Raw genomic sequence first — 14,026 nt, 5'->3', positions numbered from 1 at the left:
TGGCCTATTACCTTGAATCTGTTAAACAAAATACAAACTAGGGCTACAGCTACAGATGTTATTATCAAATAATGTATACATTATTCTTTTTTTGTTTAATCAATTAAGCATTAAGTTTAAAACATGTGAAATAAAATATGAAAAATGCCAATCACAATTTACCAGAGGTCAAAGTGGCATCTTCAATTTACAGTAGTTCAAACTAACGTGTGGTATTTTGACTTAAAAAATTATTATAATGGTATCTTAATCTTGATATTTGATCTCAACAGACACAAAAAGAAACTCCTGTCAGTGCTCCTTTATACCATCCCTCTCGCTCCCATTGCCTTTCTCTTATACATCCATGGCCCCCGGTCCTGTGCATGTGTGACTCGGTCCGAACCACTGTGTTTGTTTTCCTTTTAAAGCCAGGGCTGTGTATGAACACCAGCTGTTTTTGAGCGCACACACAGAGTGTGAGGAGATAATTGCTGAATTTAACAAAAAAGTGTATTAGATTACAATCGCAGACTCCACGTTTAATGTCTGTCTAGATTTTCTGTGGTTCTTAAATTCATCATCTAATCCTTACAGCAGCACTAACACAAACTCAATTGACACCAACAGGCCACCACAGACAACACAGAGAGTCCACTGAGCAGCAGCAGAAATGGTATCGTTATGTTGTGCACACTGAGGAGTCTTTCCTGACTGGTTCAGTCTCACCAGCGATCCACTAAAACTTCTACAGCAATCAATTATTTACACATAAACACACACAGGCAGACCCCAAAACACTCCCACTGAGATGATAGTGGGGAAGGTTGCGGAGTGAATTGCATAAAAGCTACTTTACATACATAAGTAGGCAGTTTACCAAAGCAGCGAGTGAACTCGGCAACCACGCAGGCCACAGCCCCGGACCAGCTGTGATCAAAAATTGTGTCTAACCTAAAGGCATCCTCATGTCTGCCTGTAATACTGAGGACCAGACCACAAGGTGAATGTGGGGCTTATTCAGATAGACAGATGGGAAAGGCAGAAATACATGCATAGAGGCGTACAGAATACATTTAGGTGAGCAGACAGACAAAAACAGATAGACAAAACAGAGAAACAAAAGTTTTAAGCTTTTACAAAAATTAGGGTCGTAGATATGTGTTGTTTTCTGGCTGATTAAGCTGCTCTGTAAACAATGAGCCAACAATCCTGCAGCAGACTGAATACAGTACACAAAGCTATACAGACGGAGAGATGAAAATGCATTCCATTATTGTTTTCACTCACCTCCCTCTGTCCTCCAATCTGTTTATCTGCCTTCTCTTTCAGCTTCTGTCAGCCAGTGTGTCTGTCTGGAGTCACAGTGTCAGAGCAGGCAGGGTTTAGTACCTGAGAAGACAAAAGTTCGAAGGTCAGTTAACATCAGCACGACATCACTTAAGGATCATGTTCAGCTTGACACCCTGACCAGCTGACATCAAAAGGGGGAGTAAAAACAATGAGGTGCAAATACAAATATGCTTGTGTACTTAAGTATCATGCATTTCATGCGCACTCACACTCACACAAACACACAAGCATATGCACTTACACACTCCACTACAATCTAACTAAGGCAAGAGAGAGGGAAATAGAGAGCTAAACAGACACTGAAAGATGAGAGGTTGAAAGACTAACACCTCCATTAGGGAAGTGCATATTTAATCTCTGTGCGATAAGAGTCATTATTTTGCATTACAGTATGACTGATTCACTTGTGCACATAGCAGACCCTCATTAGTATATTGCTTCTGACTCTCCTTCCTGAAAACATCAACTGTAAGGGCAGTGGAGAGCTGGTGAGGGCAGAGGTGACAGGGCTAGGAAAAAATATATAATATTGGAAAGGAAGCATGGATAAAAGAGAAGAGTAAAAGAAGAAATCATAAGAAGGAACAGAAACACAGAAGTGTACAAACACCCACTGACCAGAACACTGAGACCCTGCCCCTGAAGAAGTTGGCCCTCCCTTTTCAATTTGCATATGTGCCACTCTATAAATACATGCATTCAGCATCAATTCCATTTACACATTTACTTTCCATGCAAACAGATTACAGAGAACGAGCCTGAAATATATAGCACTGTATCAAAGATTTCCAGAAAATGTTGCAGTTTATTCCTCTAGGACTTTGAGAAAAGCTCTCTCTCCCAACTTTCCAGAGCTTGTATAGGGCATTGTTCTTTATATTTAAATTTTTTTTACTTTAATTCATTGTGATGGAAAATTAATTTACCAACAGACAAATAGTTTAAATAAATTAAAGTGATTTAAGCTACTTCTATTCTCAATTAAAACCTCCAACCATTGTTTTAACTACCATTGTCATTTGATACTTTACTGTGAAACAAAGCTACAGTGACACTTAAGAACAACTTAAGAGCTACTGGCTGCTCTGTAGAGCACTATTATATCTTCTTTTACATTTTACTTTCTAAACATTAGTATAATTAGGTTGTGGTTTTTAGAGAGGCCACAGTGTCCTCTGTCTTCTGTTAGCTAAAACATCTTAAGGCACCATGTGTAGCAAAGTCTGGCCGTGATGATCCTGACAAACCTGATATAGCCAACAGATGCTGTGAGACAAGAAAATCAAATACCACATCTACAGTGCGTGCCTTGTGTTGTTTGGGGAAGTGGTCACACCTTGTATAATAGAGCATAACTGAGGTGGGTGTTGGTTGGTGTAATGGATGTATTGTCCTTCAAGGCAAACTGGTTCCCAGTCACATTCTAACTGCAAGTCTATTCACAACTCTGACACACACACAAACAAATCAGACTTACAAGTATACTGTGTTTGGTAATCACACACAAACACACATACATACACAGATTCAGATTTCTATGTGTTAAAAAAAAGAAAAGTATGTTTAAAAATAATTAACAATTTTTCAATATAATTTAGTTGTAAAACTTTTGAGACCAGTGCGTGTATGTATGCGAGTTAGAGTCCTACTGTAGGTTCACACAATCGCACACACGTACACACACTCTTCTTGTACAACTAGAAAACATGTGTTATACGAGCAGTGTAAACCATGGTAGCATCATTAAAACCTTTTATGATTTTAAAGATATGTCATACAATAAACAAGAGTACACTATTGAGCATTTTGTGTCTAGGACAGTGACTCAAAACTATCACTGGTACAGTGTGCAAAAATAAGAAGCAATAAGGTAAATAGGACATATATCCTGTATTTGAGTGCAGACCCACTGCCAAAAAACATACATAGCCAAAAATAACCTTTACAAGCAAATCAAAAAGGACAGACAATCAACTTTCAAGCAAAAGATGGATCATCATTGTTTGTCAGCAATCTCTTGTAGTAATTGCCGTTTGATAAAAAATATGATTGTGCTATAACTGTACATCATATAGGCCTATTAAATATGGAATCAGAATATTGATCAGATCACAAACAAAACTGCTGTATAAAGCCACACTGAATTGAGCAATGTTAATATTATATCTAAAATAATCTCGTTATTCTTCACAGAAAATCTGGCAGATGTATTAGGCAGAGGCAAAGTATGGCCTGAGGTCAGACTTGAAAATCATTTTTCACACCTTTAACAGGCATGGTGAATCAGTTTTAAAGATAGAGTGAGTATTAAAAAAACTCATATCACAGATTTGTATATCTTCCGTCTGTACTGTAGCAGAGCACTTGAGAGAGAGGTTAATGGAGACGTACTGTCAGATAATGGTCTACAGTGACTGACACATGTTCTCAAAAGAGTGCTCACGAGAAAGAAAAATAAACCTTCACTCGACAGTAGAATCTAATTTGCCTATTCTTCACATGTCATTTGTAAACCATTACTGATAGTGAGAACTAAGAAGCAATGTGTCAAACTGAGAAGCACTGGTGCAATGGAGCATAAACAAAGACATAATTTAATGCTGCAGTAGGTGGTGCAGTATAAGAACCTGACTAGGTGCATAAAACACAACCTGTAAGAATTTGAGCTTGTTAGTGACTGATTTCCAGTGTTGCTGATTGTCAGAAAACACACATTTGTGAACATATACAGTAAACGTACACACAAACATGGAAATCTACACAAAAACCCATGGGTTAACTGTTTACACAAATGTACATGCCACCATAAACACATTTTGAGGGCTCTGTTGTAGGGCTGCAACAACGAATCGATAAAATTCGATTACTAAAAAAGTTGGCAACGAATTTAATTATCAATTCGTTGTGTCGCGCAACTATTAGGCAACCTAGTCACGGAGATAAAAAAAAAAAATTGAGTTGAGCGCAGCGCGGAGCGGAGCAGCGCGGAGCGAAAGAAAAGGAAAAAAGAGCAGAGCGGGGGTAGAGGAAATACGGAGAGACCCGTAACGTTGTTCTGAAACACTCGGCGGAGGCAGAGAAATCAGTACGACCCAAGTCATCCAAGGTGTGGGAGCATTTCACACTAAATAAATCAAAAACGTGTTAATTGCAAGATAAACAAAAGCGACACGGCATGGCATGGGAGCACCACGGTGATGAGTCAGCACCTAAAACGGAAACATGCTGGAGTCCTTGATGAGGAAGAAGGGAGTTCAACAGCAGGGTAAAGTCACTACACTATCCTACTTCTGTTCCGTTCTGAAGTGAGGAACGTACCGTCCCTCCAGTAGCTCTTCTGGTGCTGCCGTTTACTTGTTATCCAGCTGACTAGCATGACAAGCTAGCGTTAGCTCGGTAATAACAGTAATAAAGCAGGGGTGGTATACTTTGCAAGACTAAAGACACGGTTTTATTCACTCGCCTTTTTTGGCCCATTCATTTTTCAATGTTATGTATATTATGTGCTTTGTCCCATATCAGTTATTGTTGACAAATATAATAGTGTGTGGTGTATAAACGAACTTAACTTGCACTTACTACAATGATGGTAATAATTTAATGAATAAGTGTGTGTGTGTGTGTGTGTCTGTCTGTCTGTCTGTCTGTCTATGTGTCTTGTCTGTATCTGCTATTTGGGTTACTTACCTTTACACAACTATTAACTAAAACAATAGGTATGTATGTATTGAGTTTATGTAAATTAATGCTTTTTTTTAATCCGATTCATCGATTAATCGAAAAAATAATCGACAGATTAATCGATTATTAAAATAATCGTTAGTTGCAGCCCTACTCTGTTGTGTCTGTGCATATGTACATCTACTAAGGGTTGTGCATTCTGGTCCATATGCTGCATGAGACCCATCAGCTTGATGACCAAAACAGGGTAGAGCACTCTCCATCTACCTCCTTGAATAAAGCTAAGCACTCTCCAGCTCTATGAGTCAACGCCACCATTAAGCTGTTCGTTACCATGCATATGAATAGATCATTCTCACCCACAGCCCCTGAATTCATGGTATACATTTCACGACCCTCGCAATGTCAGAAATCTATGCATGGATTCTAGTGAGCGCAGGTGCCTTCGCAATACCTTTGTCTCTGGTGAATCACTCAGAGAGTTCCTGATCAAAGGGGCTGTTTAATCAGCTGGAGCCTTCACATCGTAATGTGTGGTGATGTAGCCATTAGCCAGACTAGTAGAGTACTACAGCCAATAGTAACAAACGTAATCAAGTGTGAACACAACATAAAAGTGGATGTTTAAAAACCAATGCTGCAATTTTGCTAGTGTGCTGCACAAATATGTTCTCTGAACATCATTACAACTGAAGCTGCATTACTGTCAACGATTTCCCAGGTTTCCTGGACTTTACAGTGTGTTGGTTGTTTAGTTGTTATCTGCTTTATTTTACAATACAATAACCTGACTTTACTTTGAGTTGTTTGTCTCTAACCACCATTGCATTGTTTGGTACAGCTCTTATTAGCCTTATTATTATTAGCATGAAGCTAATCACGAAATGCTGCTTGTCTAGTAATTTCTAAATCACAATCTTAATCAGATATTAATAATGTATTAATATTACAGCCAGTGAAAATGTGGCAAGTCTTTAGCTTTGAGTCTAAGTGAGATTGACATGTCATGGAAAGTGCATTAGTTGATCTTACTGTAAAACACCAGAGTGCTTTCATAAAAATATAATAGACTATTCCGTCTAATTGTAAATTAGTTTTGCTATTCAATTTGTGAAATAAAATTAAACTGACAATCCCTTTTTAATTTTCATACACTCTAATAGTAATTATGAAGTGAGGGAGTATGCCTAACCTCATTCTCAATTTAAAAATATTACATGTAATCCTAATCCAGATAATCTCCGTTATAAATCATTTTCATTAGGGATGCTCCTGCATACACACTTCACATTTGTATGTGTTTTAAAAAAAAAAAATGTATGTTTTAAAAAACATTTACAATTAACAATTTTTCGATAGAATTTAGTTATAAGACTTTTGAGACCAGTATGTATGCAAGTTAGAGTCCTAGGTTCTAGGTGCAGGTAACCAGACAATTCAAAAAGTCGCAGATATAAAATATACACAGGCGCACACCCACAAATGCCGTACAGAAAGATTGCAGTACATACAGAACCACTTGCCTAATAGGATCAAAGCCCTCTCTTAATAATAATAATAATTTATCTTGCAAGGGAAATTACAATGTTTTCCCTCTGTTAGAACACACATTACACAGAGGACTGAAATACACACACTGAGCAGTTGGGGGTTTGGTGCCTTGCTCAAGAGCACCATGGCAGTGCCCAGGAAATGAACTGGCATCTTTCCAGCTACCCATCCACCACTGTACTTTGGTTCATATGGGGACTTGAACCAGTGACCCTCAGGTTCCCAACCCAACTCCCTACACACTGAACTACTGACACCCCCAAATTATAATATATTAATATATTATATATATATTATATTAACCCATAGATGCACACCATTGTACTAGCACAAACACAAATACATGCATGGCACACACATACACACAGTGGAGGAAGCTCTGAAATTGGTTCTCTGTTTCTATATATCATATATGAGAGAGCCTGACCCATAGATCTTCATGGACTTAGCCTTGGCTTTAGAAATTCCAATCAGGAAACAACTAGAATGTGAAGGGTGAGATGGGTTGCGGCTGAATGGAGTGTGGGTGGTTAGGCATGAGGACTAAAAGACCTGTTTGTGTACAAAAGACTTCGATAAAATCCATGTTTGCATCCCTGCCAGAGCCATAACAAGGTCAAAAATGCATCAGTGAAATAAGATGATAAAGCGTGAGGAATGAAGATGCTGATATGCATCATCATGCACAGTGAAAGAGGTAGAGCGTGAGCTCGTGAGAAGGAACGTGGGAGGGCGGTGAGGACAGAAGTGAAGACAGACTTAGAGGTGACAGGGAGTTTCCAGGATCAGCCTGTTGTTCTTCATTCTTGTGTGTGCCCTCCTTCCACTTGACAATAAAAGCAATTTAAGCTTATACATATGCAGCCAACTGCAGAGTAATTTGCTGCTGACTGCATTTCTTTATTCCTAGGAGCAAGTGTTCAGAGAAATCTTCTCCTGTGAAAGAAATTATCTAGACCAGTTCAACACTTGAGTTTGAGAATAAACCACTTATCTACAGTATTTTACTATGCAGAAAATATTAATAAGCTTACAATGACAAGGCTATATTGCAGGTTTCATGCAAGAAACATTATAGAGAATGTCTTTGAACGCTATGGCTGTTAGCACACACACACACACACACACGCACACACGCACGCACGCACGCACGCACACATGCACGCACACATAAACACACACACTCACACAAACACACACCGAGCCCCAGTCATTGGTTGTGATCTGACATCTACAAAGACACCTCTGTTTCAAATATCACTAAAGGCCCCCTCTATCCTTACAGCTCTAGCAATTGGTGCTAGTTTGTGGCCAATCTTGTGCTAGGCGTAGGTCCCTAAAATCACAAATGAGTCTACATTCAGTGCTTGTTTAACACTAATCCATTCTGTAGCAGAACACAAACACTATACACATAGGGCCCTATAGACAGTGCAAAATGCCTTTGACACTAGTGCAGTGTAGGAAGCATAACTTAGACCTCGCCAGTGAAGCTCAATGGTGTTTTAAGCCCCCAACGTCTCCTTCCAGGCAGTGCTGCGATCGTTGACTTCAAGGCGCTGCCTGGAAGGAGACGTTGGGGGCTTAAAATACCGATAAACGCCAATGAATGCTGACACACCAAGGGAAGAACACAGAAAACACCATTATAATGTTACAGGAATAACTAATTTGTGATTGACAGCATTCTGTGTGATACAGAAGAATTATTATATTATTATTTGTCCAAGTTGTAACAATATCTGACTTGTTGTTTTGTATCAGTGGAAATGGAACTAATGGGAAGTCTGGCATACGTCTTTTATGTGGTAAAACTGCTGGGGATCCTCTATGCAAGTAGAGTGTTTTACCTAGAACTAAAACAATTTATCATTAATCGATTTCTTTATCAACAGAAAATTACTCGTCGCCTATTTTCATAATCAATTAATTGTTTCAGTCATTTTTTTCTAGAAAACTTAATTGGTTCCAGCTTCTCAATTATTGAGAATCTGTTTCTATTCTTTGTCCTATGTGATAATAAACTGAACATCTTTGGGTCTTGGATTTTTGTTGGTCAGACAAAACAAGCAAGTTAAAGACATCACTTTGGACTTTAGGAAATTGGGACAGGCATTTTCCCACCATTTTATTAAATGATTAATTGCTTAATCATGATAATAATCAGCAGATTAATCAATGATGAGAACACAAAAAAGAGGTACAAATAAAAAAACAGAGGCTCCTGTGTGATATATGAATACAAAGGACACCAGAGTGTGATAAAATTCAATAACAAAGGCACTAAATCAACTGTAATCAACACTGGGATTTGTCCTCTAAAAGCAAAATATGAACATATGCGTGCCTTTCAGTGAAACATTGGACTTATATGGTCTGCTTGATGTCACAGCTACACTGTGGCTGCTTTGTATCTCCCCTGTGAAGTGTGTAATTTCATTCAATTAGCCATGCAACCAATGGACTCAATTCACAATCTTTTTTTTATTTTATAGGCCGTGCTGCAGTGAGTAAATGCTGTGCCCACCCAGATCTATCATAACAATCTGACAACTGACAGAGTGCTCAAACACAACATGAAGAAGGCCGACAGACAGGAATGGGAGTGAGGAAGAGTCTTGACTCCTTGTGCTTCTCTCACCCACTCTTGTATCAACACATACAAGCACACACACACACCAAATGCGAAAGAGTGACTAAGTCTCGCCCTAGGCCTCATACAGTAGCTCTTAACACATTCAAGCCTTGCCCAATAATTTCCCTTATCTCTAGGTTGCCATAGCTACAGCCTGCCTCCTTGTCTGTACTTTGGGAAGGGTGAGACTTTACCACTGTGTCTGTGTGTGTAACCCCAGCAGATATAGTCTTGACACTTCCTATCTGTCAACCTTACATTCACACTCAGATTGAACGTCTGAGACGGGAAGCTGTGAGATAGCAGAGGAGTGAGACGCGCTGAGAGAATGGAGAAAATAACTAGTGTGGTGGATGCGATTGCTTGTAACCCCACACGTGTCTTCCCATTCAGTACTGTCACCATGGGCCTTTCTGATTTCTCGATTTTGTGCCTCGGCTTGTGACCCGGATATAGATTTCAGCGCTCCATCTTGAAGGACGTCCCAATTCCTAAACTGCATCTCGAGGAGCAAGGAGGGTTGCCGGAGGAGCTATTAGCAAGGATACAGCCATGTATCCTTTGTGGAAGTCCTTTTAGCACTTGTGATGCAAAAAAGAGGGACAGAAAAGAGAGAGAGAGAGAGAGAGAGAGAGAGAGAGAGAGAGAGTGAGTTCTATTTCTATATGAATTAAGGAGAGGTTAAGTTAAAACATTCACTGTGCTTGGCACTCTGCGGCTCCATCTCCTCAGACTGACTGGTATATATTCCAAACAAATCTGAATTTACAAATGCGGTACCATTTGTGCCAGAGTGAGAGAGAGAGAAAAAATATATACCTTGTATATAGAGCTACAAAGATTAATCGATTAATCGATTAGTTGTCAACTCTTAAATTAATCGGCAACTATTCTGATAATCGATTAGTCAGTTTGAGTAATTTCTTAAGACAAAAGTAAAAATTCTTGATTCCAGCTTCTTAAATGTGAATATGTTCTAGTTTCTTCTCTCCTCCGTGACAGTAAACTGAATATCTTTGAGTTGTGGACAAAACAAGACATTTGAGGACGTCATCTTGGGCTTTTGGGAAACACTGATCCACATTTTTCACCATTTTCTGACATTTTATAGACCAAACAACTAATCAAATAATCGAGAAAATAATCAACAGATTAATCGACTATGAAAATAATCGTTAGTTGGAGCCCTACTTGTATATAGTTTGTATAAATAGTTAGATAGACATGAGTGTGTTTGTGTAAATAATATATGCCTGTGTGTGTGTGTGTGTGTGTGTGTGTGTGTGTGCGCTCCAGGTGCATGTGTGTCTTCAGAAGTGTGCTTCTCCACGCACTACACCAGATGTCACCTTGCAAGCACACCACGCAGATGTATGTGTGTTTGTTTGTTATCTATCAGGTAGATGACAAGAATGATATAAACACTTGAGGATCAACATATCACTAAAACTCCCACCATCTGCCTGCCAGCAGACAAATATAAACACACTCTTCTCTTGCTCTGCCATTTCTTTATCTTCCTGCATTGCTCCACTTTTCTCTCTGTTCTCGCTCTCTGCAGTCCTGCCATCCATCATCATTAGGAGGCGAATAGATGACCTGTCTACACCTGCAACCACTCCGTCCCTTTACTCTCTGGAGAGGAGAGGAGAGGAGAGGAGAGGAGAGGAGAGGAGAGGAGAGGAGAGAGGTTGGGGAAGGTTGACGTTTCGGCCATTTAGGAAACAGTGAAATTTGTGTTGTCTATTTATTCTACTTCTCTAAATCATACACTATTTATATGTGAAGACTATACCATCTCCCCTCTCTGTGATAATAACCGGTAACGCAATATAGCAATATACTATATTTTCTTGTGAAACATCATAGATAAATGTCTAAATATTACCATTCTGATACGTAACTATGAATGTGCCTTCTATTATAAGCATTTATACAACAATTTCACACTTTGCACCAATTAAACAGATTGTTTCACTTTCTCTGAGGGTATTATGTAGTGATCATTACCTGTATAACTTATAGAGAGGTCTGGCACTCTTTGATGCATGTGCATGCGTGTGTGTAAATCAAGAAAACAGAATGAAAATGTGTTTTCCCAAAGGTACACATAAAAGTATATTATATTATTATATTATTAATATTATATGTTATGTTATATCATACTGCATGTGTATTTGGAATGAAATGCAAATTCTGACTTATTTCTCTAGTTATGCTATGAGGCTTTGCTTAGTCACATAGTATAATAACACCAAATAAAGTCAAGTCCCAAGAGTATAATTAAAAACTTGGTTCAGAGATAAAACAAATAATAATAAAAACCTGTGATCAATTTATTTATGATTTGCTACTGTTTATGTGCATAATTGTCTGCAGTTATGCTCAACCCAACATTATTAGGGCTGCCCCCTGAAAGTCGAAGATTTGAATCCTCTCAGTCGACTGAGATTCTTCAAGATGAGAAGTTTAGTTTTTTTAGTCTGTCAGTGTGCAGTGTACTTCTAGGGACATGTTGGTCCCCAGAAGTAGCCGCAGAGTGAGCGCTCCTCACGGTCACGCTGCTATTCGGGTAAAATCATTCCACTACCTCAAGTTGTCCTGTCCACTCGGTGAAGATGTGTGCGACGGGTACGGGTTACTGGTACAGGCAGCTGCGGACCCTGACCCAGGGTGAGTCTGAGTGAGACTAGGCAGCTGCCCGGTGGAAGAGAGACCTTGCCTAGTCAGGCTTCGAGGTAACGTTATCTTCTGCCTTCTGCTTAGAAGTGGTACATTTACAGCTTAACAACTTAACACAACATAGTCTATGGCTTTTATTGGATATCTAGTCTCAGCAATATTTTTTTGCACATTTCTGATCCGTGACTAGCGTAGTTAGCAAACATTAGCTCAGAGGGCTAACTTGGCTTGGTTACCTGAACATCGCTGTCAGATAAAAAAATCTGGCAGTTCAATAAAGCGTTGCTTAATAGTCTATATGTAAAACAAAAACAAAAAACGAATTGTTACTCGTGCCCAAAAAAAAGCAGGGAGTTGGTGAAGCTTTACATCCCTAAAGGAGGACAAAGGATCAAAGCCAATAGAGACAAACAGAAAACGGGGGAAGAAGCACAGCATGGTACGAGAGGAAAGGATGGCAACAACTAAGATGGAGGAGAGAAGCAGAAGGAAGCATACGGATAAGGGGAGGACAAGCAGAGGACAAAGTATTGTCTCCTGTTAATATGTAAAAAATAACTGGTGCTGTCTGGTGGATGAGCTAACTAGGTCACAGAATTCCCAGAGAGAGAGAGAGAGAGACAGAGAGGTATTACATTGATTTAGTCTGTGGTATCAGTGTGAAGCAGAAGTCAGTCTCACTCTTTACCGTAGGTTGTTAAGGCTGAGAGACACCTCTATGCATATCCATTCCATGTATCCATCTATCTATCTATCTATCTATCTATCTATCTATCCATCTATCTAATAGTCTGCACCCACCCATCCCACCCTCCCACTTTTCATTTCCCCCTTTCCTCCGACTCTAGTTTACACCCTCATCCCTTCCTTCCTCTGCTGATAAACATAGCCTTGACTTTATCACATCCACTTGCTAGCCTCTGCTCCCCAGTTCCTTTCTTGCAATTAACCTCTCTTTCTTTTTCACCGTCTTTTCTCTCTCTGTAAATACACATTTCTAACACACCCCACTAAATGGGTGCATGAAACTTGGTGTGTAATACAATGCCAGTTAATCAATTCATAATACAGCATTTAATTACCCATCAGTTAAGCAATGTGACACATCTTGAACCCATGATAATGATGGTGAAACTGACTGATAAGCTTGAAGGAATAAGAAGAATGTATGAACTCAAGTTATTATATTGCAATCTGCATAATTATCAGTGGCACAAAATCAGTCACTGGTTAATGTGATATTGTGCTCTTAAAATGTTATCTGGTAATTTATTTGGCCTCCAAAACATGAATTAATTTGGTTAATTTACAAACAAATTCACAACAATAATTGATGTCAAGTTACTCAATTATTTTGTCTGTGGTTTTTGGTCACACATTGCTCTGCACAATGTTCCATGTCATAGATTTTTTGCTTTGTTTCTCCTCTTTCCTTCTGGACCTTTTTCACTATTTTATTCATAATTATTATTTATGGAACACCTGGAACCAGTTTAGTTAAATGTAAGAAAGACTGGGCAATATGGACAACATCTTCTACGGTATGCCCATATTGGGAATTTAATATGTTGATACATCACAACATAGCATGTTTTCTGGTAATTCAATAAATAAATAAATAGTCTATATGAAATGGCCACATGGTAAAGCCTATTTTTGTATATTTCTGTGTGAATTAAATATTTAACAAATTAAAAGTACTAAGTATTTTCTCATTCAATTAAGAACTTTAGTACAAAATGGAGGATCAAAATGTAAAGAGCCGTCCAAATGACATAAATGTTTTTTGACAATGCATCGGAAATATATAACAGACATTTTTATATAATTTTGATGATATATATCGTCATATCCCCCAACTCTAAATGTAAGTATAACACCATCTTTAAGATTATTTGTTTGGCTTTTATTGCCTTTATTTATAGGAGAGATTAAATTCAGGAAAGTTGGAAAGAGAGAGGGGGATAACATGCAGCAAAGGGCCACAGGTCGGAACCGAACCCACAGCTGCTGTGACAAGTACTGAGTCTCTGTACATGGGGCGCATGCTCAACCAGGTGAGCTAACCAGGCACCCCATCTTTAAATGTTTCCTAAAACATATCTTCTTTTCTTCTTACACACTGGATCTGATCAGTTGCTACTC

General features: G+C 38.8%; 1 protein-coding gene and 1 long non-coding RNA gene across 3 annotated transcripts in view; one reads left to right on the top strand and one right to left on the bottom strand.

Annotated features, from left to right (window-relative positions):
- The window catches only part of strbp (spermatid perinuclear RNA binding protein), a 78,568-nt gene that overhangs the window by 46,545 nt on the left and 17,997 nt on the right, over window positions 1–14,026 (bottom strand). Inside the window, exon 2 of the mRNA XM_028601042.1 lies at window positions 1,270–1,371. The gene's annotated coding sequence lies outside the window, so the exon portion shown is untranslated. The remainder of the gene's footprint in view (window positions 1–1,269; window positions 1,372–14,026) is intronic.
- LOC114570644 (uncharacterized) lies at window positions 4,557–11,181 on the top strand. Of its 2 annotated transcripts, XR_003694553.1 has the most exons (3): window positions 4,557–4,597; window positions 10,496–10,570; window positions 10,761–11,181. It is a non-coding gene; the product is annotated as an uncharacterized LOC114570644 (long non-coding RNA). The 2 variants fall into 2 exon arrangements; XR_003694552.1 differs by having other exon boundaries at window positions 10,496–11,181.

This window comes from Perca flavescens, chromosome 16, assembly GCF_004354835.1.
Source record: "Perca flavescens isolate YP-PL-M2 chromosome 16, PFLA_1.0, whole genome shotgun sequence".
NCBI classification, from domain to species: Eukaryota; Metazoa; Chordata; class Actinopteri; order Perciformes; family Percidae; genus Perca; species Perca flavescens.
The sequence above is the reverse complement of the archived record's forward strand: the minus strand, read 5'-3'. Positions and strand labels throughout refer to the sequence as shown.